This window comes from Zootermopsis nevadensis, unplaced genomic scaffold (assembly GCF_977971745.1).
Source record: "Zootermopsis nevadensis isolate Lab colony 2312 unplaced genomic scaffold, Znev_1.0 Znev_ptg000033l, whole genome shotgun sequence".
NCBI classification, from domain to species: domain Eukaryota; kingdom Metazoa; phylum Arthropoda; class Insecta; order Blattodea; family Termopsidae; genus Zootermopsis; species Zootermopsis nevadensis.
This window is the reverse complement of record NW_028259165.1, coordinates 328322-354823: the sequence shown is the minus strand read 5'-3', so window position 1 is coordinate 354823 and position 26502 is coordinate 328322. Positions and strand designations below refer to the sequence as shown.

General features: G+C 40.4%; 2 long non-coding RNA genes across 5 annotated transcripts in view; one reads left to right on the top strand and one right to left on the bottom strand.

Moving 5' to 3' along the window:
* The window catches only part of LOC147871985 (uncharacterized), an 83982-nt gene extending 63677 nt beyond the window's left edge, over positions 1 to 20305 (bottom strand). The window contains exons 1-3 of one of the 2 annotated variants that reach the window (XR_015538111.1): positions 20164 to 20305; positions 19233 to 19304; positions 18248 to 18458 (exon numbers count right to left, since the gene is read on the bottom strand). This is a non-coding gene — a long non-coding RNA (uncharacterized LOC147871985). Of the gene's footprint in view, positions 1 to 18247; positions 18459 to 19232; positions 19305 to 20163 lie in introns of those variants that run through there. The other variant, XR_015538112.1, reaches the window with a different exon arrangement.
* The window catches only part of LOC147871984 (uncharacterized), a 60107-nt gene continuing 53903 nt past the window's right edge, over positions 20299 to 26502 (top strand). The window contains exons 1-2 of one of the 3 annotated variants that reach the window (XR_015538115.1): positions 20299 to 20430; positions 23793 to 25898. This is a non-coding gene — a long non-coding RNA (uncharacterized LOC147871984). Of the gene's footprint in view, positions 20431 to 23792; positions 25899 to 26502 lie in introns of those variants that run through there. The other 2 variants (XR_015538114.1, XR_015538113.1) reach the window with 2 other exon arrangements.

Below are 26502 nucleotides of genomic sequence, written 5' to 3'. Positions count from 1 at the left end.
AGTAGCTGCACTTTCCAATAACTGTTATTTGCAGCAACTGTTTGAATTAGTGGAACTGATAACTGCCATGTCGCTGTTAGTGGAGATCCCGATCACGTTTCACTGAACAGTAGCTGAGGTCGGCAGCTGAATTACCAGTAACCAGTTTCCTGCTGTTATTTAAATAACAGGAACTGGTAACTGACAATAACAGTTATATCAGTAGCCATTTACATTTCACTGGTTAGTAGCTGCACTTTCCAATAACTGGTTATTTGAAGCAACTGTTTGAATTAGTGGAACTGATAACTGCCATGTCGCTGTTAGTGGAGATCCTGATCACGTTTCACTGAACAGTAGCTGAGGTCGGCAAGCTGAATTACCAGTAACCAGTTTGCTGCTGTTATTTAAATAACAGGAACTGGTAACTGACAATAACAGTTATATCAGTAGCCATTTACATTTCACTGGTTAGTAGCTGCACTTTCCAATAACTGGTTATTTGAAGCAACTGTTTGAATTAGTGGAACTGATAACTGCCATGTCGCTGTTAGTGGAGATCCTGATCACGTTTCACTGAACAGTAGCTGAGGTCGGCAAGCTGAATTACCAGTAACCAGTTTGCTGCTGTTATTTAAATAACAGGAACTGGTAACTGACAATAACAGTTATATCAGTAGCCATTTACATTTCACTGGTTAGTAGCTGCACTTTCCAATAACTGTTATTTGCAGCAACTGTTTGAATTAGTGGAACTGATAACTGCCATGTCGCTGTTAGTGGAGATCCCGATCACGTTTCACTGAACAGTAGCTGAGGTCGGCAGCTGAATTACAAGTAACCAGTTTCCTGCTGTTATTTAAATAACAGGAACTGGTAACTGACATTAACAGTTATATCAGTAGCCATTTACATTTCACTGGTTAGTAGCTGCACTTTCCAATAACTGTTATTTGCAGCAACTGTTTGAATTAGTGGAACTGATAACTGCCATGTCGCTGTTAGTGGAGATCCCGATCACTTTTCACTGAACAGTAGCTGAGGTCGGCAGCTGAATTACCAGTAACCAGTTTCCTGCTGTTATTTAAATAACAGGAACTGGTAACTGACATTAACAGTTATATCAGTAGCCATTTACATTTCACTGGTTAGTAGCTGCACTTTCCAATAACTGTTATTTGCAGCAACTGTTTGAATTAGTGGAACTGGTATCTGCAATGTCGCTGTTAGTGGAGATACCGATCACTTTTCAATGAACAGTAGCTGAGGTCGGCAGCTGAATTACCAGTAACCAGTTTCCTGCTGTTATTTAAATAACAGGAACTGGTAACTGACAATAACAGTTATATCAGTAGCCATTTACATTTCACTGGTTAGTAGCTGCACTTTCCAATAACTGGTTATTTGAAGCAACTGTTTGAATTAGTGGAACTGATAACTGCCATGTCGCTGTTAGTGGAGATCCTGATCACGTTTCACTGAACAGTAGCTGAGGTCGGCAAGCTGAATTACCAGTAACCAGTTTGCTGCTGTTATTTAAATAACAGGAACTGGTAACTGACAATAACAGTTATATCAGTAGCCATTTACATTTCACTGGTTAGTAGCTGCTCTTTCCAATAACTGGTTATTTGAAGCAACTGTTTGAATTAGTGGAACTGATAACTGCCATGTCGCTGTTAGTGGAGATCCTGATCACGTTTCACTGAACAGTAGCTAGGTCGGCAAGCTGAATTACCAGTAACCAGTTTGCTGCTGTTATTTAAATAACAGGAACTGGTAACTGACAATAACAGTTATATCAGTAGCCATTTACATTTCACTGGTTAGTAGCTGCACTTTCCATTAACTGTTATTTGCAGCAACTGTTTGAATTAGTGGAACTGATAACTGCCATGTCGCTGTTAGTGGAGATCCCGATCACGTACACTGAACAGTAGCTGAGGTCGGCAGCTGAATTACAAGTAACCAGTTTCCTGCTGTTATTTAAATAACAGGAACTGGTAACTGACATTAACAGTTATATCAGTAGCCATTTACATTTCACTGGTTAGTAGCTGCACTTTCCAATAACTGTTATTTGCAGCAACTGTTTGAATTAGTGGAACTGGTATCTGCAATGTCGCTGTTAGTGGAGATACCGATCACTTTTCAATGAACAGTAGCTGAGGTCGGCAGCTGAATTACCAGTAACCAGTTTGCTGCAGTTATTTAAATAACAGGAACTGGTAACTGACAATAACAGTGATATCAGTAGCCATTTACATTTCACTGGTTAGTAGCTGCACTTTCCAATAACTGTTATTAGCAGCAACTGTTTGAATTAGTGGAACTGATAACTGCCATGTCGCTGTTAGTGGAGATCCCGATCACTTTTCACTGAACAGTAGCTGAGGTCGGCAGCTGAATTACCAGTAACCACTTTGCTGCTGTTATTTAAATAACAGGAACTGGTAACTGACAATAACAGTTATATCAGTAGCCATTTACATTTCACTGGTTAGTAGCTGCACTTTCCAATAACTGGTTATTTGCAGCAACTGTTTGAATTAGTGGAACTGATAACTGCCATATCGCTGTTAGTGGAGGTCCCGATCACTTTTCACTGAACAGTAGCTGAGGTCGGCAAGCTGAATTACCAGTAACCAGTTTCCTGCTGTTATTTAAATAACAGGAACTGGTAACTGACAATAACAGTTATATCAGTAGCCATTTACATTTCACTGGTTAGTAGCTGCACTTTCCAATAACTGTTATTTGCAGCAACTGTTTGAATTAGTGGAACTGATAACTGCCATGTCGCTGTTAGTGGAGATCCCGATCACGTTTCACTGAACAGTAGCTGAGGTCGGCAGCTGAATTACCAGTAACCAGTTTCCTGCTGTTATTTAAATAACAGGAACTGGTAACTGACAATAACAGTTATATCAGTAGCCATTTACATTTCACTGGTTAGTAGCTGCACTTTCCAATAACTGTTATTTGCAGCAACTGTTTGAATTAGTGGAACTGATAACTGCCATGTCGCTGTTAGTGGAGATCCCGATCACGTTTCACTGAACAGTAGCTGAGGTCGGCAGCTGAATTACCAGTAACCAGTTTCCTGCTGTTATTTAAATAACAGGAACTGGTAACTGACAATAACAGTTATATCAGTAGCCATTTACATTTCACTGGTTAGTAGCTGCACTTTCCAATAACTGTTATTTGCAGCAACTGTTTGAATTAGTGGAACTGATAACTGCCATGTCGCTGTTAGTGGATATCCCGATCACTTTTCACTGAACAGTAGCTGAGGTCGGCAGCTGAATTACCAGTAACGAGTTTCCTGCTGTTATTTAAATAATAGGAACTGGTAACTGACAATAACAGTTATATCAGCAGCCATTTACATTTCACTGGTTAGTAGCTGCACTTTCCAATAACTGTTATTTGCAGCAACTGTTTGAATTAGTGGAACTGATAACTGCCATGTCGCTGTTAGTGGAGATCCCGATCACGTTTCACTGAACAGTAGCTGAGGTCGGCAGCTGAATTACCAGTAACCAGTTTCCTGCTGTTATTTAAATAACAGGAACTGGTAACTGACAATAACAGTTATATCAGTAGCCATTTACATTTCACTGGTTAGTAGCTGCACTTTCCAATAACTGGTTATTTGAAGCAACTGTTTGAATTAGTGGAACTGATAACTGCCATGTCGCTGTTAGTGGAGATCCTGATCACGTTTCACTGAACAGTAGCTGAGGTCGGCAAGCTGAATTACCAGTAACCAGTTTGCTGCTGTTATTTAAATAACAGGAACTGGTAACTGACAATAACAGTTATATCAGTAGCCATTTACATTTCACTGGTTAGTAGCTGCTCTTTCCAATAACTGGTTATTTGAAGCAACTGTTTGAATTAGTGGAACTGATAACTGCCATGTCGCTGTTAGTGGAGATCCTGATCACGTTTCACTGAACAGTAGCTAGGTCGGCAAGCTGAATTACCAGTAACCAGTTTGCTGCTGTTATTTAAATAACAGGAACTGGTAACTGACAATAACAGTTATATCAGTAGCCATTTACATTTCACTGGTTAGTAGCTGCACTTTCCATTAACTGTTATTTGCAGCAACTGTTTGAATTAGTGGAACTGATAACTGCCATGTCGCTGTTAGTGGAGATCCCGATCACGTACACTGAACAGTAGCTGAGGTCGGCAGCTGAATTACCAGTAACCACTTTGCTGCTGTTATTTAAATAACAGGAACTGGTAACTGACAATAACAGTTATATCAGTAGCCATTTACATTTCACTGGTTAGTAGCTGCACTTTCCAATAACTGGTTATTTGCAGCAACTGTTTGAATTAGTGGAACTGATAACTGCCATGTCGCTGTTAGTGGAGGTCCCGATCACTTTTCACTGAACAGTAGCTGAGGTCGGCAAGCTGAATTACCAGTAACCAGTTTCCTGCTGTTATTTAAATAACAGGAACTGGTAACTGACAATAACAGTTATATCAGTAGCCATTTACATTTCACTGGTTAGTAGCTGCACTTTCCAATAACTGTTATTTGCAGCAACTGTTTGAATTAGTGGAACTGATAACTGCCATGTCGCTGTTAGTGGAGATCCCGATCACGTTTCACTGAACAGTAGCTGAGGTCGGCAGCTGAATTACCAGTAACCAGTTTCCTGCTGTTATTTAAATAACAGGAACTGGTAACTGACAATAACAGTTATATCAGTAGCCATTTACATTTCACTGGTTAGTAGCTGCACTTTCCAATAACTGTTATTTGCAGCAACTGTTTGAATTAGTGGAACTGATAACTGCCATGTCGCTGTTAGTGGAGATCCCGATCACGTTTCACTGAACAGTAGCTGAGGTCGGCAGCTGAATTACCAGTAACCAGTTTCCTGCTGTTATTTAAATAACAGGAACTGGTAACTGACAATAACAGTTATATCAGTAGCCATTTACATTTCACTGGTTAGTAGCTGCACTTTCCAATAACTGTTATTTGCAGCAACTGTTTGAATTAGTGGAACTGATAACTGCCATGTCGCTGTTAGTGGATATCCCGATCACTTTTCACTGAACAGTAGCTGAGGTCGGCAGCTGAATTACCAGTAACGAGTTTCCTGCTGTTATTTAAATAATAGGAACTGGTAACTGACAATAACAGTTATATCAGCAGCCATTTACATTTCACTGGTTAGTAGCTGCACTTTCCAATAACTGTTATTTGCAGCAACTGTTTGAATTAGTGGAACTGATAACTGCCATGTCGCTGTTAGTGGAGATCCCGATCACGTTTCACTGAACAGTAGCTGAGGTCGGCAGCTGAATTACCAGTAACCAGTTTCCTGCTGTTATTTAAATACCAGGAACTGGTAACTAACAATAACAGTTATATCAGTAGCCATTTACATTTCACTGGTTAGTAGCCGCACTTTCCAATAACTGGTTATTTGCAGCAACTGTTTGAATTAGTGGAACTGATAACTGCCATGTCGCTGTTAGTGGAGATCCTGATCACGTTTCACTGAAGAGTAGCTGAGGTCGGCAAGCTGAATTACCAGTAACCAGTTTGCTGCTGTTATTTAAATAACAGGAACTGGTAACTGACAATAACAGTTATATCAGTAGCCATTTACATTTCACTGGTTAGTAGCTGCACTTTCCAATAACTGTTATTTGCAGCAACTGTTTGAATTAGTGGAACTGATAACTGCCATGTCGCTGTTAGTGGAGATCCCGATCACGTTTCACTGAACAGTAGCTGAGGTCGGCAGCTGAATTACCAGTAACCAGTTTCCTGCTGTTATTTAAATAACAGGAACTGGTAACTGACAATAACAGTTATATCAGTAGCCATTTACATTTCACTGGTTAGTAGCTGCACTTTCCAATAACTGTTATTTGCAGCAACTGTTTGAATTAGTGGAACTGATAACTGCCATGTCGCTGTTAGTGGAGATCCCGATCACGTTTCACTGAACAGTAGCTGAGGTCGGCAGCTGAATTACCAGTAACCAGTTTCCTGCTGTTATTTAAATAACAGGAACTGGTAACTGACAATAACAGTTATATCAGTAGCCATTTACATTTCACTGGTTAGTAGCTGCACTTTCCAATAACTGGTTATTTGAAGCAACTGTTTGAATTAGTGGAACTGATAACTGCCATGTCGCTGTTAGTGGAGATCCTGATCACGTTTCACTGAACAGTAGCTGAGGTCGGCAAGCTGAATTACCAGTAACCAGTTTGCTGCTGTTATTTAAATAACAGGAACTGGTAACTGACAATAACAGTTATATCAGTAGCCATTTACATTTCACTGGTTAGTAGCTGCACTTTCCAATAACTGGTTATTTGAAGCAACTGTTTGAATTAGTGGAACTGATAACTGCCATGTCGCTGTTAGTGGAGATCCTGATCACGTTTCACTGAACAGTAGCTGAGGTCGGCAAGCTGAATTACCAGTAACCAGTTTGCTGCTGTTATTTAAATAACAGGAACTGGTAACTGACAATAACAGTTATATCAGTAGCCATTTACATTTCACTGGTTAGTAGCTGCACTTTCCAATAACTGTTATTTGCAGCAACTGTTTGAATTAGTGGAACTGATAAATGCCATGTCGCTGTTAGTGGAGATCCCGATCACGTTTCACTGAACAGTAGCTGAGGTCGGCAGCTGAATTACAAGTAACCAGTTTCCTGCTGTTATTTAAATAACAGGAACTGGTAACTGACATTAACAGTTATATCAGTAGCCATTTACATTTCACTGGTTAGTAGCTGCACTTTCCAATAACTGTTATTTGCAGCAACTGTTTGAATTAGTGGAACTGATAACTGCCATGTCGCTGTTAGTGGAGATCCCGATCACTTTTCACTGAACAGTAGCTGAGGTCGGCAGCTGAATTACCAGTAACCAGTTTCCTGCTGTTATTTAAATAACAGGAACTGGTAACTGACATTAACAGTTATATCAGTAGCCATTTACATTTCACTGGTTAGTAGCTGCACTTTCCAATAACTGTTATTTGCAGCAACTGTTTGAATTAGTGGAACTGGTATCTGCAATGTCGCTGTTAGTGGAGATACCGATCACTTTTCAATGAACAGTAGCTGAGGTCGGCAGCTGAATTACCAGTAACCAGTTTCCTGCTGTTATTTAAATAACAGGAACTGGTAACTGACAATAACAGTTATATCAGTAGCCATTTACATTTCACTGGTTAGTAGCTGCACTTTCCAATAACTGGTTATTTGAAGCAACTGTTTGAATTAGTGGAACTGATAACTGCCATGTCGCTGTTAGTGGAGATCCTGATCACGTTTCACTGAACAGTAGCTGAGGTCGGCAAGCTGAATTACCAGTAACCAGTTTGCTGCTGTTATTTAAATAACAGGAACTGGTAACTGACAATAACAGTTATATCAGTAGCCATTTACATTTCACTGGTTAGTAGCTGCTCTTTCCAATAACTGGTTATTTGAAGCAACTGTTTGAATTAGTGGAACTGATAACTGCCATGTCGCTGTTAGTGGAGATCCTGATCACGTTTCACTGAACAGTAGCTAGGTCGGCAAGCTGAATTACCAGTAACCAGTTTGCTGCTGTTATTTAAATAACAGGAACTGGTAACTGACAATAACAGTTATATCAGTAGCCATTTACATTTCACTGGTTAGTAGCTGCACTTTCCATTAACTGTTATTTGCAGCAACTGTTTGAATTAGTGGAACTGATAACTGCCATGTCGCTGTTAGTGGAGATCCCGATCACGTACACTGAACAGTAGCTGAGGTCGGCAGCTGAATTACAAGTAACCAGTTTCCTGCTGTTATTTAAATAACAGGAACTGGTAACTGACATTAACAGTTATATCAGTAGCCATTTACATTTCACTGGTTAGTAGCTGCACTTTCCAATAACTGTTATTTGCAGCAACTGTTTGAATTAGTGGAACTGGTATCTGCAATGTCGCTGTTAGTGGAGATACCGATCACTTTTCAATGAACAGTAGCTGAGGTCGGCAGCTGAATTACCAGTAACCAGTTTGCTGCAGTTATTTAAATAACAGGAACTGGTAACTGACAATAACAGTGATATCAGTAGCCATTTACATTTCACTGGTTAGTAGCTGCACTTTCCAATAACTGTTATTAGCAGCAACTGTTTGAATTAGTGGAACTGATAACTGCCATGTCGCTGTTAGTGGAGATCCCGATCACTTTTCACTGAACAGTAGCTGAGGTCGGCAGCTGAATTACCAGTAACCACTTTGCTGCTGTTATTTAAATAACAGGAACTGGTAACTGACAATAACAGTTATATCAGTAGCCATTTACATTTCACTGGTTAGTAGCTGCACTTTCCAATAACTGGTTATTTGCAGCAACTGTTTGAATTAGTGGAACTGATAACTGCCATATCGCTGTTAGTGGAGGTCCCGATCACTTTTCACTGAACAGTAGCTGAGGTCGGCAAGCTGAATTACCAGTAACCAGTTTCCTGCTGTTATTTAAATAACAGGAACTGGTAACTGACAATAACAGTTATATCAGTAGCCATTTACATTTCACTGGTTAGTAGCTGCACTTTCCAATAACTGTTATTTGCAGCAACTGTTTGAATTAGTGGAACTGATAACTGCCATGTCGCTGTTAGTGGAGATCCCGATCACGTTTCACTGAACAGTAGCTGAGGTCGGCAGCTGAATTACCAGTAACCAGTTTCCTGCTGTTATTTAAATAACAGGAACTGGTAACTGACAATAACAGTTATATCAGTAGCCATTTACATTTCACTGGTTAGTAGCTGCACTTTCCAATAACTGTTATTTGCAGCAACTGTTTGAATTAGTGGAACTGATAACTGCCATGTCGCTGTTAGTGGAGATCCCGATCACGTTTCACTGAACAGTAGCTGAGGTCGGCAGCTGAATTACCAGTAACCAGTTTCCTGCTGTTATTTAAATAACAGGAACTGGTAACTGACAATAACAGTTATATCAGTAGCCATTTACATTTCACTGGTTAGTAGCTGCACTTTCCAATAACTGTTATTTGCAGCAACTGTTTGAATTAGTGGAACTGATAACTGCCATGTCGCTGTTAGTGGATATCCCGATCACTTTTCACTGAACAGTAGCTGAGGTCGGCAGCTGAATTACCAGTAACGAGTTTCCTGCTGTTATTTAAATAATAGGAACTGGTAACTGACAATAACAGTTATATCAGCAGCCATTTACATTTCACTGGTTAGTAGCTGCACTTTCCAATAACTGTTATTTGCAGCAACTGTTTGAATTAGTGGAACTGATAACTGCCATGTCGCTGTTAGTGGAGATCCCGATCACGTTTCACTGAACAGTAGCTGAGGTCGGCAGCTGAATTACCAGTAACCAGTTTCCTGCTGTTATTTAAATAACAGGAACTGGTAACTGACAATAACAGTTATATCAGTAGCCATTTACATTTCACTGGTTAGTAGCTGCACTTTCCAATAACTGGTTATTTGAAGCAACTGTTTGAATTAGTGGAACTGATAACTGCCATGTCGCTGTTAGTGGAGATCCTGATCACGTTTCACTGAACAGTAGCTGAGGTCGGCAAGCTGAATTACCAGTAACCAGTTTGCTGCTGTTATTTAAATAACAGGAACTGGTAACTGACAATAACAGTTATATCAGTAGCCATTTACATTTCACTGGTTAGTAGCTGCTCTTTCCAATAACTGGTTATTTGAAGCAACTGTTTGAATTAGTGGAACTGATAACTGCCATGTCGCTGTTAGTGGAGATCCTGATCACGTTTCACTGAACAGTAGCTAGGTCGGCAAGCTGAATTACCAGTAACCAGTTTGCTGCTGTTATTTAAATAACAGGAACTGGTAACTGACAATAACAGTTATATCAGTAGCCATTTACATTTCACTGGTTAGTAGCTGCACTTTCCATTAACTGTTATTTGCAGCAACTGTTTGAATTAGTGGAACTGATAACTGCCATGTCGCTGTTAGTGGAGATCCCGATCACGTACACTGAACAGTAGCTGAGGTCGGCAGCTGAATTACCAGTAACCACTTTGCTGCTGTTATTTAAATAACAGGAACTGGTAACTGACAATAACAGTTATATCAGTAGCCATTTACATTTCACTGGTTAGTAGCTGCACTTTCCAATAACTGGTTATTTGCAGCAACTGTTTGAATTAGTGGAACTGATAACTGCCATGTCGCTGTTAGTGGAGGTCCCGATCACTTTTCACTGAACAGTAGCTGAGGTCGGCAAGCTGAATTACCAGTAACCAGTTTCCTGCTGTTATTTAAATAACAGGAACTGGTAACTGACAATAACAGTTATATCAGTAGCCATTTACATTTCACTGGTTAGTAGCTGCACTTTCCAATAACTGTTATTTGCAGCAACTGTTTGAATTAGTGGAACTGATAACTGCCATGTCGCTGTTAGTGGAGATCCCGATCACGTTTCACTGAACAGTAGCTGAGGTCGGCAGCTGAATTACCAGTAACCAGTTTCCTGCTGTTATTTAAATAACAGGAACTGGTAACTGACAATAACAGTTATATCAGTAGCCATTTACATTTCACTGGTTAGTAGCTGCACTTTCCAATAACTGTTATTTGCAGCAACTGTTTGAATTAGTGGAACTGATAACTGCCATGTCGCTGTTAGTGGAGATCCCGATCACGTTTCACTGAACAGTAGCTGAGGTCGGCAGCTGAATTACCAGTAACCAGTTTCCTGCTGTTATTTAAATAACAGGAACTGGTAACTGACAATAACAGTTATATCAGTAGCCATTTACATTTCACTGGTTAGTAGCTGCACTTTCCAATAACTGTTATTTGCAGCAACTGTTTGAATTAGTGGAACTGATAACTGCCATGTCGCTGTTAGTGGATATCCCGATCACTTTTCACTGAACAGTAGCTGAGGTCGGCAGCTGAATTACCAGTAACGAGTTTCCTGCTGTTATTTAAATAATAGGAACTGGTAACTGACAATAACAGTTATATCAGCAGCCATTTACATTTCACTGGTTAGTAGCTGCACTTTCCAATAACTGTTATTTGCAGCAACTGTTTGAATTAGTGGAACTGATAACTGCCATGTCGCTGTTAGTGGAGATCCCGATCACGTTTCACTGAACAGTAGCTGAGGTCGGCAGCTGAATTACCAGTAACCAGTTTCCTGCTGTTATTTAAATACCAGGAACTGGTAACTAACAATAACAGTTATATCAGTAGCCATTTACATTTCACTGGTTAGTAGCCGCACTTTCCAATAACTGGTTATTTGCAGCAACTGTTTGAATTAGTGGAACTGATAACTGCCATGTCGCTGTTAGTGGAGATCCTGATCACGTTTCACTGAAGAGTAGCTGAGGTCGGCAAGCTGAATTACCAGTAACCAGTTTGCTGCTGTTATTTAAATAACAGGAACTGGTAACTGACAATAACAGTTATATCAGTAGCCATTTACATTTCACTGGTTAGTAGCTGCACTTTCCAATAACTGTTATTTGCAGCAACTGTTTGAATTAGTGGAACTGATAACTGCCATGTCGCTGTTAGTGGAGATCCCGATCACGTTTCACTGAACAGTAGCTGAGGTCGGCAGCTGAATTACCAGTAACCAGTTTCCTGCTGTTATTTAAATAGCAGGAACTGGTAACTGACAATAACAGTTATATCAGTAGCCATTTACATTTCACTGGTTAGTAGCCGCACTTTCCAATAACTCGTTATTGCAGCAACTGTTTGAATTATTGGAACTGATAACTGCCATGTCGCTGTTAGTGGAGATCCTGATCACGTTTCACTGAAGAGTAGCTGAGGTCGGCAAGCTGAATTACCAGTAACCAGTTTGCTGCTGTTATTTAAATAACAGGAACTGGTAACTGACAATAACAGTTATATCAGTAGCCATTTACATTTCACTGGTTAGTAGCTGCACTTTCCAATAACTGTTATTTGCAGCAACTGTTTGAATTAGTGGAACTGATAACTGCCATGTCGCTGTTAGTGGAGATCCCGATCACGTTTCACTGAAGAGTAGCTGAGGTCGGCAGCTGAATTACCAGTAACGAGTTTCCTGCTGTTATTTAAATAATAGGAACTGGTAACTGACAATAACAGTTATATCAGCAGCCATTTACATTTCACTGGTTAGTAGCTGCACTTTCCAATAACTGTTATTTGCAGCAACTGTTTGAATTAGTGGAACTGATAACTGCCATGTCGCTGTTAGTGGAGATCCCGATCACGTTTCACTGAACAGTAGCTGAGGTCGGCAGCTGAATTACCAGTAACCAGTTTCCTGCTGTTATTTAAATACCAGGAACTGGTAACTAACAATAACAGTTATATCAGTAGCCATTTACATTTCACTGGTTAGTAGCCGCACTTTCCAATAACTGGTTATTTGCAGCAACTGTTTGAATTAGTGGAACTGATAACTGCCATGTCGCTGTTAGTGGAGATCCTGATCACGTTTCACTGAAGAGTAGCTGAGGTCGGCAAGCTGAATTACCAGTAACCAGTTTGCTGCTGTTATTTAAATAACAGGAACTGGTAACTGACAATAACAGTTATATCAGTAGCCATTTACATTTCACTGGTTAGTAGCTGCACTTTCCAATAACTGTTATTTGCAGCAACTGTTTGAATTAGTGGAACTGATAACTGCCATGTCGCTGTTAGTGGAGATCCCGATCACGTTTCACTGAACAGTAGCTGAGGTCGGCAGCTGAATTACCAGTAACCAGTTTCCTGCTGTTATTTAAATAGCAGGAACTGGTAACTGACAATAACAGTTATATCAGTAGCCATTTACATTTCACTGGTTAGTAGCCGCACTTTCCAATAACTCGTTATTGCAGCAACTGTTTGAATTAGTGGAACTGATAACTGCCATGTCGCTGTTAGTGGAGATCCTGATCACGTTTCACTGAAGAGTAGCTGAGGTCGGCAAGCTGAATTACCAGTAACCAGTTTGCTGCTGTTATTTAAATAACAGGAACTGGTAACTGACAATAACAGTTATATCAGTAGCCATTTACATTTCACTGGTTAGTAGCTGCACTTTCCAATAACTGTTATTTGCAGCAACTGTTTGAATTAGTGGAACTGATAACTGCCATGTCGCTGTTAGTGGAGATCCCGATCACGTTTCACTGAACAGTAGCTGAGGTCGGCAGCTGAATTACCAGTAACCAGTTTCCTGCTGTTATTTAAATAACAGGAACTGGTAACTGACAATAACAGTTATATCAGTAGCCATTTACATTTCACTGGTTAGTAGCTGCACTTTCCAATAACTGTTATTTGCAGCAACTGTTTGAATTAGTGGAACTGATAACTGCCATGTCGCTGTTAGTGGAGATCGTGATCACGTTTCACTGAACAGTAGCTGAGGTCGGCAGCTGAATTACCAGTAACCAGTTTCCTGCTGATATTTAAATAACAGGAACTGGTAACTGACAATAACAGTTATATCAGTAGCCATTTACATTTCACTGGTTAGTAGCCGCACTTTCCAATAACTGGTTATTTGCAGCAACTGTTTGAATTAGTGGAACTGATAACTGCCATGTCGTTGTTTGTGGAGATCCCGATCACTTTTCACTGAACAGTAGCTAAGGTCGGCAGCTGAATTACCAGTAACCAGTTTCCTGCTGTTATTTAAATAACAGGAACTGGTAACTGACAATAACAGTTATATCAGCAGCCATTTACATTTCACTGGTTAGTAGCTGCACTTTCCAATAACTGTTATTTGCAGCAACTGTTTGAATTAGTGGAACTGATAACTGCCATGTCGCTGTTAGTGGAGATCGTGATCACGTTTCACTGAACAGTAGCTGAGGTCGGCAGCTGAATTACCAGTAACCAGTTTCCTGCTGTTATTTAAATAACAGGAACTGGTAACTGACAATAACAGTTATATCAGTAGCCATTTACATTTCACTGGTTAGTAGCTGCACTTTCCAATAACTGTTATTTGCAGCAACTGTTTGAATTAGTGGAACTGATAACTGCCATGTCGCTGTTAGTGGAGATCCCGATCACGTTTCACTGAACAGTAGCTGAGGTCGGCAGCTGAATTACCAGTAACCAGTTTCCTGCTGTTATTTAAATAACAGGAACTGGTAACTGACAATAACAGTTATATCAGTAGCCATTTACATTTCACTGGTTAGTAGCTGCACTTTCCAATAACTGTTATTTGCAGCAACTGTTTGAATTAGTGGAACTGATAACTGCCATGTCGCTGTTAGTGGAGATCCCGATCACGTTTCACTGAACAGTAGCTGAGGTCGGCAGCTGAATTACCAGTAACCAGTTTCCTGCTGTTATTTAAATAACAGGAACTGGTAACTGACAATAACAGTTATATCAGTAGCCATTTACATTTCACTGGTTAGTAGCTGCACTTTCCAATAACTGTTATTTGCAGCAACTGTTTGAATTAGTGGAACTGATAACTGCCATGTCGCTGTTAGTGGATATCCCGATCACTTTTCACTGAACAGTAGCTGAGGTCGGCAGCTGAATTACCAGTAACGAGTTTCCTGCTGTTATTTAAATAATAGGAACTGGTAACTGACAATAACAGTTATATCAGCAGCCATTTACATTTCACTGGTTAGTAGCTGCACTTTCCAATAACTGTTATTTGCAGCAACTGTTTGAATTAGTGGAACTGATAACTGCCATGTCGCTGTTAGTGGAGATCCCGATCACGTTTCACTGAACAGTAGCTGAGGTCGGCAGCTGAATTACCAGTAACCAGTTTCCTGCTGTTATTTAAATACCAGGAACTGGTAACTAACAATAACAGTTATATCAGTAGCCATTTACATTTCACTGGTTAGTAGCCGCACTTTCCAATAACTGGTTATTTGCAGCAACTGTTTGAATTAGTGGAACTGATAACTGCCATGTCGCTGTTAGTGGAGATCCTGATCACGTTTCACTGAAGAGTAGCTGAGGTCGGCAAGCTGAATTACCAGTAACCAGTTTGCTGCTGTTATTTAAATAACAGGAACTGGTAACTGACAATAACAGTTATATCAGTAGCCATTTACATTTCACTGGTTAGTAGCTGCACTTTCCAATAACTGTTATTTGCAGCAACTGTTTGAATTAGTGGAACTGATAACTGCCATGTCGCTGTTAGTGGAGATCCCGATCACGTTTCACTGAACAGTAGCTGAGGTCGGCAGCTGAATTACCAGTAACCAGTTTCCTGCTGTTATTTAAATAGCAGGAACTGGTAACTGACAATAACAGTTATATCAGTAGCCATTTACATTTCACTGGTTAGTAGCCGCACTTTCCAATAACTCGTTATTGCAGCAACTGTTTGAATTATTGGAACTGATAACTGCCATGTCGCTGTTAGTGGAGATCCTGATCACGTTTCACTGAAGAGTAGCTGAGGTCGGCAAGCTGAATTACCAGTAACCAGTTTGCTGCTGTTATTTAAATAACAGGAACTGGTAACTGACAATAACAGTTATATCAGTAGCCATTTACATTTCACTGGTTAGTAGCTGCACTTTCCAATAACTGTTATTTGCAGCAACTGTTTGAATTAGTGGAACTGATAACTGCCATGTCGCTGTTAGTGGAGATCCCGATCACGTTTCACTGAACAGTAGCTGAGGTCGGCAGCTGAATTACCAGTAACGAGTTTCCTGCTGTTATTTAAATAATAGGAACTGGTAACTGACAATAACAGTTATATCAGCAGCCATTTACATTTCACTGGTTAGTAGCTGCACTTTCCAATAACTGTTATTTGCAGCAACTGTTTGAATTAGTGGAACTGATAACTTCCATGTCGCTGTTAATGGAGATCCTGATAACGTTTCACTGAACAGTAGCTGAGGTCGGCAGCTGAATTACCAGTAACCAGTTTGCTGCAGTTATTTAAATAACAGGAACTGGTAACTGACAATAACAGTTATATCAGTAGCCATTTACATTTCACTGGTTAGTAGCTGCACTTTCCAATAACTGTTATTTGCAGCAACTGTTTGAATTAGTGGAACTGGTATCTGCCATGTCGCTGTTAGTGGAGATACCGATCACTTTTCACTGAACAGTAGCTGAGGTCGGCAGCTGAATTACCAGTAACCAGTTTGCTGCAGTTATTTAAATAACAGGAACTGGTAACTGACAATAACAGTTATATCAGTAGCCATTTACATTTCACTGGTTAGTAGCTGCACTTTCCAATAACTGGTTATTTGCAGCAACTGTTTGAATTAGTGGAACTGATATCTGCCATGTCGCTGTTAGTGGAGGTCCCGATCACTTTTCACTGAACAGTAGCTGAGGTCGGCAAGCTGAATTACCAGTAACCAGTTTCCTGCTGTTATTTAAATAACAGGAACTGGTAACTGACAATAACAGTTATATCAGTAGCCATTTACATTTCACTGGTTAGTAGCTGCACTTTCCAATAACTGTTATTTGCAGCAACTGTTTGAATTAGTGGAACTGATAACTGCCATGTCGCTGTTAGTGGAGATCCCGATCACGTTTCACTGAACAGTAGCTGAGGTCGGCAGCTGAATTACAAGTAACCAGTTTCCTGCTGTTATTTAAATAACAGGAACTGGTAACTGACATTAACAGTTATATCAGTAGCCATTTACATTTCACTGGTTAGTAGCTGCACTTTCCAATAACTGTTATTTGCAGCAACTGTTTGAATTAGTGGAACTGATAACTGCCATGTCGCTGTTAGTGGAGGTCCCGATCACTTTTCACTGAACAGTAGCTGAGGTCGGCAGCTGAATTACCAGTAACCAGTTTCCTGCTGTTATTTAAATAACAGGAACTGGTAACTGACATTAACAGTTATATCAGTAGCCATTTACATTTCACTGGTTAGTAGCTGCACTTTCCAATAACTGTTATTTGCAGCAACTGTTTGAATTAGTGGAACTGGTATCTGCAATGTCGCTGTTAGTGGAGATACCGATCACTTTTCAATGAACAGTAGCTGAGGTCGGCAGCTGAATTACCAGTAACCAGTTTCCTGCTGTTATTTAAATAACAGGAACTGGTAACTGACAATAACAGTTATATCAGTAGCCATTTACATTTCACTGGTTAGTAGCTGCACTTTCCAATAACTGTTATTTGCAGCAACTGTTTGAATTAGTGGAACTGATAACTGCCATGTCGCTGTTAGTGGAGATCGTGATCACGTTTCACTGAACAGTAGCTGAGGTCGGCAAGCTGAATTACCAGTAACCAGTTTGCTGCTGTTATTTAAATAACAGGAACTGGTAACTGACAATAACAGTTATATCAGTAGCCATTTACATTTCACTGGTTAGTAGCTGCACTTTCCAATAACTGGTTATTTGTAGCAACTCTCTGAATTAGTGGAACTGGTATCTGCCATGTAGCTGTTAGTGGAGGTACCGATCACGTTTCACTGAACAGTAGCTGAGGTCGGCAAGCTGAATTACCAGTAACCAGTTTGCTGCTGTTATTTAAATAACAGGAACTGGTAACTGACAATAACAGTTATATCAGTAGCCATTTACATTTCACTGGTTAGTAGCTGCATCATGTCCTTTAACAGGCAGCCTGACGGATAATTAAATGGGAGACATTCTGTTCACTCCTGGGCGATTTTCTCTCTCGCTTTGTATTTGTACGTATGTATTCGTCAAGAACATTAAAGTAGCTGTTATTTCTGTGAATTTATTTTGGTAGTTGGGGAGGCTTGAACTAGTTGTGATGTTTGGTATTTTCTTTGAAGTATTAACTGGATTCTTAAATATCTACAAATCTACTTCGTGTTTCAGTGGGTTCGCTGAAAACTCACTAGGGTCAATTTGTTAACATTATTTTCCATGAATCGCAAGATCGTGGCCTAAGTCCCTTCGGTCCTGCCAAAGTTGGTCTGCTTACATTTCGAAACGATTTTTCCGATTTTCATTCCAGGCTTTCTTTGTTGGCAAAAATTCTTATGACGATCTTATCCAGCTACGCCTAATAGTCGTCTCAAAATCACATATGCCAGCGCTCTTTCTCCGGAGAGTTACTTGAAATAAATTACCTTATTTTATTCAAGAGTATGCGACCGTTTTTAATAACCCTTAAGTCTCAGTGGTAATTATATGCACCATATACTTTAACGGTAAAAAAATCTACATTTCCCCCACACAATGAATTTATGTGCTCAAAATAAACAACATTAACAAATGGATTGTTGCTATAAAGACGTTTTTATTTAGGTACTAACTGTATATTTAAATATTATTTAGAAGAACTGATAGACTAATGTAAAATGTCGTTCTAAGCAAATCGTTGTACACCACTGCACATTCCTGGTATTTGCTTGGAAGCACTCAGAAAAACCAGCTAATAATTAAAAAAAACCCTCCGACAAACACGTTCTAGTCGCATTTCCACATTACCTGCAAAGTACAGAACACCTAAATAGATTGTCCACGCATTCATCTTTGTGTCTAGTCACCTCGATTTGACGTCTGCGCATTTGCTTACAGAATACGAATTATCAGTAGACTGAAATATGCACGTAGCCTTCGGGCGACGATTGTTAGAATTTGTGCCTCTGGAAGATGCCGATCGAAAGTCGAAAGTCACACACAACTCCTCCGTACTTGTAATTATACGGGTTTCTGTGACGCCACGATGTACAACACACACAATCGCATTTATGGAGTAAACATTCGCTAACTTTGATTTTATGGTACAATCTTCTAAAACAAGAGACTAGCACAGAGCTACAATAAGCCTTAGACTCATCGTTGCCAGCTAAATATCCATATCTTTGTCATCCCAGTGCAGAAAAGCTGAAAGATCGAAGTTGTAATTCAATAGAAATTTCGTGGTTGTAAAATTTAATTTTATGTGCAATGCATGAACTGACAACATTACTTTCCGTAAATCATACCGCGGATTATTATTACTTGTGGTTTATTTAACGACGCTAATCGTAGCTCGAGATGCACAACATCGAATTATATTACGATTAATAAGCTGGAAGGAATTTGAGAGAAAACGGTCGTGGTCTAATTCAAGGAAAAATTACGGAACGCTCCTCGAAGGACTGTGGAAAACCACGAAAACCTATCAGGATTGTCGCTGTCCTATACAAACGAAAATGCTTTGTGATCAATGACGTAACTATTCGTTATAGGTTCAACTACTGTTAAATAAACACTCACTGCTGTTGCCTGGTATCCAGATATCACTTAAGAGACGCGTTATCGGCCGCACTGTTGACGATAAGGACATCTCTGAAAGAAACACAGAATAATACGAAGTGAGAAGAAAATTATTAGCATCCATTCCACAATACTTCGTCAGGGTATCTGCTCAGCATGATAAAGGAAAAACTCTGCATCGGGGGGGGGGGGGGCATAAGCAAGCCATTTGTAGCGCAGACGAATTTATTTATGCGATAATTTACGTTCTACGAACCTACGCCAGTGAACTTGATCGTGTGTAATAGTTACAAAAGTACAGTCGAGCGGCGATATTTAACAGCTACGCGGCACCAACTCGAAAGAGACATATTCTTGGTACTTGCGATGGAATGAGGCGGCAGCGGAATTATACAGACGGAGGAACACCGAAATGATCAAAGAATAAACATGCCCCAGTGCCACCTCATCCACCACAAGAACCACATGCACTGAAGATGACAGACTTTTCACATGAGCTTACTCCTTCCATCATCAGGGCGAGGAGGCATACACACGCTTCGTACGAGGTAACACGAAATGATAATTTTCAAACACATCACCCAGTAGTTTAATGGGTTTTTTAATTGAAGCACTTCGATAATTCTTCAGGTTTCGTGGGCAGCCGTGTTTCAGGCGAGCCTTTTCATAAAATTTCCACTTAAAATCACGGCTTTCTTTACTCTGGTAAGGATCCAAAGACTGAACAACAAAAGGAGGGCCGCGAAATCCGTCTTATGATTCATCTACAGCTAATTCAAACACGCAGATCTATGGACCTCTTTTACACGTTTAATCGAGAAGCACGAACTATGAAAGGAATCGTAACCAGAACAAATAAATCATATAACGAGAGAACGAAATTAATGCTGTACAGTCAGACAGTAAGAAACACTTGTATGTAATAACCAGCCTTAACTGCTGATATAGCTGCAGGTCTGCTACAAAGCGAGCTGGGTGATCTTCAAGAATTAAAAGAAGGTAAAACTCTCGATTTATGTATTCTGTTATGATGTATCACTGCATAATTACGCACACTTGTTCACAGTTTAAACACACGAGCACCACCACACAATCTGAAAGACTAGAGCTTCACAAGGACGACCCATCATGGCGGCTAGCAACTACAAACTGAAGCCGGCCAATCACGAGAGAGGAAGGAAAGCCACGCCCCTGACAGGTAGTCTTGTCCCCGACGCAGACTGCGTGTCACCAATACTCCGAACGCACATCCACATGATTTTATTACGTCTACCTTTTACTATAATATTTAATCTAAACTTTAAGCATCCTAAAGATTCGAATTATAATTTGTATTTCCATCTGCGACTACTTGAGACTGTCCTGAGTTCGATGCTCGCCCATCTATCGCTTGCCACAACGAAAACCTGTTCCACGATCGCTTTTGCAAGGTCGGTGACGTTCCTGGGATCTCGGGCTAGACTTGGGGTCCCTGTCCTGAGTTCGATTCTCGCTTCAGTGATTCGGACCGCGTGCAACCACATTCATGTCTTAGGCCACTCCATCAATACGATTAAGCCAACTTAACACTATTTAAAATCCCATTTAAGTACCCGTCACACAAAGAGACGACAGATATTTCGAAATCAAAAGCATCTGACGAAGGACAGTGTTAATAAAATTATTCCTTAAAGGCATTTAAATTCGGAGAACACCCGCAGTTCGGAATCTTCCATCTGAATTTCTCTCATTCAAAATGCAAAAGCAAATTACTTTATAGGAGTGTGAAACTTGGTATTTAACCCCTAAAGAAAAAAAAGATCTAGTGTGATTCTGAGTAAAGTACTTAGTGGAATTTGACAATGACTCCACAAAATACTCATATTTTACGGCATTTCAATGTTCATTACCGTGTTCACAACATCCCGAAACAGGTCCCTTATCAGCCCTCTCCACGCACGCAAAGTGATGACAGCGCCCCTGGAACATCTGATTGAGCGTCCCAGGTCAAAATTTATTGTGGCAATCCCCAGAGTTCGCACGTTAATATCAGCGGGACAGAACGTGGTATCGCTCGCTGCAGGCAGTGGACCGTAGACCGGTCTCTGTCCCGCCTCTACGTTGAATTCTCTGCTTTAAACTCTCTCTCACGCCATCTGCTTTAGTTGCGAGGAGAAAGTTGTCAGTGGAACCACGGTTCCGGAGAACTTGACGTAAATACGTCTATACGGAAAGGAAGTTTATATATTGGCTTTATTCTAAATATTTACCTTTATACATGCTTTACAATTCAGTAAAGTTTGATTAAGACCATTATTGTCAATTTGTTGATAAACAATTGACGTTTCCAAGGTAACATAACAATGCAGTTACACGTTTTCGTTTCACTTTTTCGTTTTGTTTTCGTTTCACTTTTTGCCGAATGAACTGACCCGAAAATATAGACGTATTTATGTCAAAAATATAAAAGTCGAACGTCGATGCCGAGCTTTGGCGCGTTTTAAAACGTCGTGCCTTCTTCTCTCCTCAACAAAATGGACGGAGCGTGTTCTGAATTATTGAAATACTCCATCAATAGGAAAGTATTTGCGTCCGTGCGTTTGATAAGGTACGTGGCTCCTTGCAAAGCTCTCGCGTCCGTTGTTTGAGTTTACGTCTTGCTGTCTCGAACGGGGTAAATCGGTCGGAGGTTCAGGCTAACGACGCAGCTTTCGTCAGGGACGCGAAGTCTCATTCTCGGTACGAGCAGATAGGCCTAAGCGTGACTTGTTTTCGGGACTTACCAATATGAATTACGCTGTTGTAGAAAACTCTACACTGAAGATGGAGGCGATACGTTTCTTGAAGACCGAAGTTCGTCTGTGTACAAATTCAGTTCATAATCTCAGAGAAAACGCAAGTCGTCTCCATGATAACGATCGGGGTTGATAAGAGATTTTGCGTTGCTTCGTATATTACTGTCTGGGTCACAGCGATTCTGTGGCAACTCGCCGAACTACGGCTGTGAATTTTGAAAGTGTTTTTTTTTCGTCTGATTGCAAATTCTGACGACGCATCTGGTTCTCAGTGTCACTGTCCACAATCGGTCTTTGCGAAGACATTTTTCCAAGTAGCAATGGTGCCGGGAATCGAAGCCAATCTCCCATCGTGTATGATTGGGTTTCTTCAGCCCTGACCTGCAGTGCGTTGTGACGCTGATAGTTCCGTGTAGGAGTACAATTCTGTGGCCTTGATCGGCTGGGCCAAGTGTGGCTCTCTCTTTCTCTCTCGCCTTTCTACATTGACGAAGCTACGCTCCCTCCTAGGATTCCTCGTTGCTTCTTTGTTCCGCTCTCTCTCTCTCTTTAGGCCTTTCTTTCTTCCTTCTTCGTTAATTTTATGACTGATCTCTTTGTGATCTCCTTGCATGAGTGATCGGCCTTGAGTGGGACTCGATCCCACGATCGCAGCAGTCAGGCGCACGAGGTATATTATACAATAATTTTCGTAAAGTGTTAAAATTACAGATGGTGGTCCTCTGCTTTGTTGGGCCGTGTACGTGTTTCTTATTTTTCAACCAGATTTTATCTCACGGCCGGCAAAGCCCAGATTTGTTGCAACACGTGTCAAGGTAAACTGCTCTGCGCACATGAATCACTAAGTCAGCTGACCGGCAGGGGGGGGGGGGAATCGCTTCGCTACTCTGCTTGGCCTTCAGTCTCCAGCGTTGCCATGTTGAGAAGGAGCGTGTACTTTAATGACGTAAATACGTCCATACGGAAGGGTGATTCGGCAAATCAGCGTTTGTATGATCCAGCGCCGAGACACATTTAAACGTTCATTCCTCCTGAATGCTGAGAGTAAGGGTAATGTAACTTATATGTAAAATGATCAGTAAATGAAGACCTTTAAGAATCTGTAACGTATTTTGTTGTAATTATAATTGTTTATACATTTATTGTAAATTTAATGAACCAACGCGTACAATTTTCGATGTATCTGCCGCGTTAAGCGCTCGCCTCTCGAAAACCGTAAGAGATGGATCTGGACATATTGCGTACGAAATACGTATTACGTCATGAGCTTTCCAAATCTGTTTTCAGATTTTACATATCTCGAATGGTTTAGGTTCTACAAACATTTATTTAAACGAACAAAGGCGCATCGCACTGCACGCTACTTCTGCGTCTGCGCAGTTCCGTCATACTATGCAGAGATACTCAATTGAAAAGCATTTATAAAGGGAGTATTTAGAATAAAGCCAATATATAAACTTCCTTTCATTGTATTCATTGCCTAAATATAACTCAAATACAAAGACGTATTTACGTCAGATTCTCCGGAACCGTGGTTCCACTGTCAATCTTTTCCTTTTCACCTATCTTTTATGCCGATCCTTTAGCTAGTCCCTGAAGCTAGGCTAACCTGCAGACAAGCGGTTGGATGCGGTAGTTTTGTGCATGGCTGTACATCGCGGTCGCTACTGCTTACACCTCGCAGTGTACAAGGACAGTTCATTCAGTGACCCAACTGCACATGCGTAATGGACAGAGATTTCTCTCTTAGCTACATCATCCATGCATTTGTCATTCTGCATTCCAGTTGTTAAGTTTACAAGAGATTCTTTTACTCGAGTATGAAGCTCCCGGCAGCGGCAAGTTAACCACCCACATCCATCTGAGCTAGAAAGTGTGGACCACACTCGTTCAGCGCGGTTTTTAAGCACACCGACAGCCTTGTCTGGTTTTGTACAAATCTCATTACGAACAGCGATTATTTCCTTAAACAGCGTTAACCAGTTGATCTTCGTAATGGTGAAGTGAAGTGTTTTCTTCGCGGTACGGACCGAATTCTTAAATACGATTCAGACGAGATCTCGCTTCAAGGGACAAGGAACAATTCAACATTACTGACATATGGAATTCTCACTCGGCTCTGCAATATTTAAACTTATTTTCTACGCGCAGTGTCGAAAGAAACTCGGATCTTGACAATTGTTTCTGGTTTCGAAAAATAACAAATTCCGTCACGTCTGTTTGTATGTGGCGGAGGGAAGACTGGTGTGATATATATAGGCGGTTTAGTCGTCGGGCGCCATTGATCACTACAGTCACGTACATTGTTTAGGGGTGGTAAGGAAGGGATGCCTATATTGCAGGAGATGTAGTTCGTTCCTATGCATGAGTCTGGTTGTGGAATGCGGTCTTTGGCTGACTCGAGCTCTGCACGGAACTGACTCTGTATGACAGGCAGTAAGACCTCCGAAACGTTAGAAAACATTTACCAGACTACACAGCGCAAGAACCGAGAAAATATAAATCTTCATACACACCGTTGTGAAGATCTCAGATATCGCCCTGAAGATGGAAGAAAGTATGACCACCGAAACATTAGTAAATACCTACCAGACTACACAGCTCAACATCCCAGAAGACGGAAATCTTCATACTAACCGCTGTGAAAACTTCAAATATCGCCCTGAAGATGGAGGCAGTAATACCTCCGAAACGTTAGAAAAACATCTACCAGACTACACAGCGCATCATATCAGAAGGCAGGAATCTTCATACTCACCGCTGAGAAAACTCCAAATCTCGCCCTGAAGATTGAGGCAGTAATACCACCGAAACGTTAGTAAAAATCTATCTGGCTACACAGCTCAACATCCCAAAAGACAGAAATCTTCAAACTCAACGCTGTGAAAATCTCAAATATCGCCCTGAAGATGGAGGCAGTATGACCTCCGAAGCATTAGTAAATACCTACCAGACTACACAGCTGAACATCCCAAAAGACAGAAATCTTCAAACTCACCGCTGTGAAGATCTCAAATATCGCCCTGAAGATGGAAGAAAGTATGACCACCGAAACATTAGTAAATACCTACCAGACTACACAGCTCAACATCCCAAAAGACAGAAATCTTCAAACTCAACGCTGTGAAAATCTCAAATATCGCCCTGAAGATGGAGTCAGTATGACCTCCGAAACGTTAGTAAACATCTACCTGACTACACAGCTCAACATCAAAAGAAGACAGAAATCTTCATACTCACCGCTGTGAAATCTTTAAATATCGGCCTGAAGATGGATGCAGTAATACCACCAAACTTTACTTTTATACCCTTTAAATGGAATGGTAACTATACGTACCACCTACTCCAACAATCAGTAACACTTGTCTTTATGGGTTTTGTGTGGTTCTCGCCGTAATCAGCGATCAATTTCTTAAACAGCGTTAGCCAGTTGATCTTTGTAATGGTGAAGTGAAGTGTTTTCTTCGCGGTACGGACTGGATTCTTAAATATCATTCAAGGATTCATTCGCTAACAGCATTCTGACATTATCAGTTCATCAATGTACTTCAAATTAGCTTCTTTTACAGAATTAAATTCTTCAAGATTATTAACATTTTCCTTCAACTGTTTAATGTGCCTGAGTTCAGTGTTATTCAGGGAACAGGTGGTCAGGGAAGGGGGAGGGGCTTTGCCCCCGTCATTAGCACGTTTTCAACTCATGTTTCGTAAATACGTAACTAACTGTAAATAAATTTAGGTTATGTTTACATATTCAACGAAAACGTTACATCATCTGCAAAATCAGAGTAGAAATAATTTTTTAGTCTAAACACTAAAAATTGAATATATCACATATTTTCTCGTTTACAAAGAAAATAGAGCATGAATAAATTAAGTTTTGAAGATGAAACGTGGCTTTCATTTCATGAACTATCAGACAATGAACACGTCACACAATATTCGTAGACAGGGTAAATGACTGGATTTATCAGACGTTATCAGTAACAAAACTGAGAAACTCCAACGGCGTAGGATCTTTTAGGAACGTTTATCGAAATATCTTAATTTTTCGTGAACCTAACCTAACCTAACCGACTTCAAAAAGACCCACCACTGGACAGTATCTGGGTATTTCAAACAATCAACGCGATCACACCAAGTTTATTTGAGATTACATTTTAATATTATCCTTCTACCTTCGCCTAAATCTCCAGGTACATAACCATTATAATAATATGAAGTGAAGAGTAAAGATTATGAAGGTCCTTACTTCTCAATCCGTCTCTTACATTAAAATATTATCTTCAAACAATCTCGGCCAACATATGATTTTCCTTTAAAATGAACCATTCTATTTAAGGAATAAAAACGAATAACTGATATGTTCTTCAAGGTAACGCGATTATTGCAACACAAACCCAACAATGCGAAAAATAGGCGAGTGTTGAAATGGTTACCAGGAAGATATTTGTAGCGTCCAACTCATGACACAGAATTATGTTTGTTTCTATATT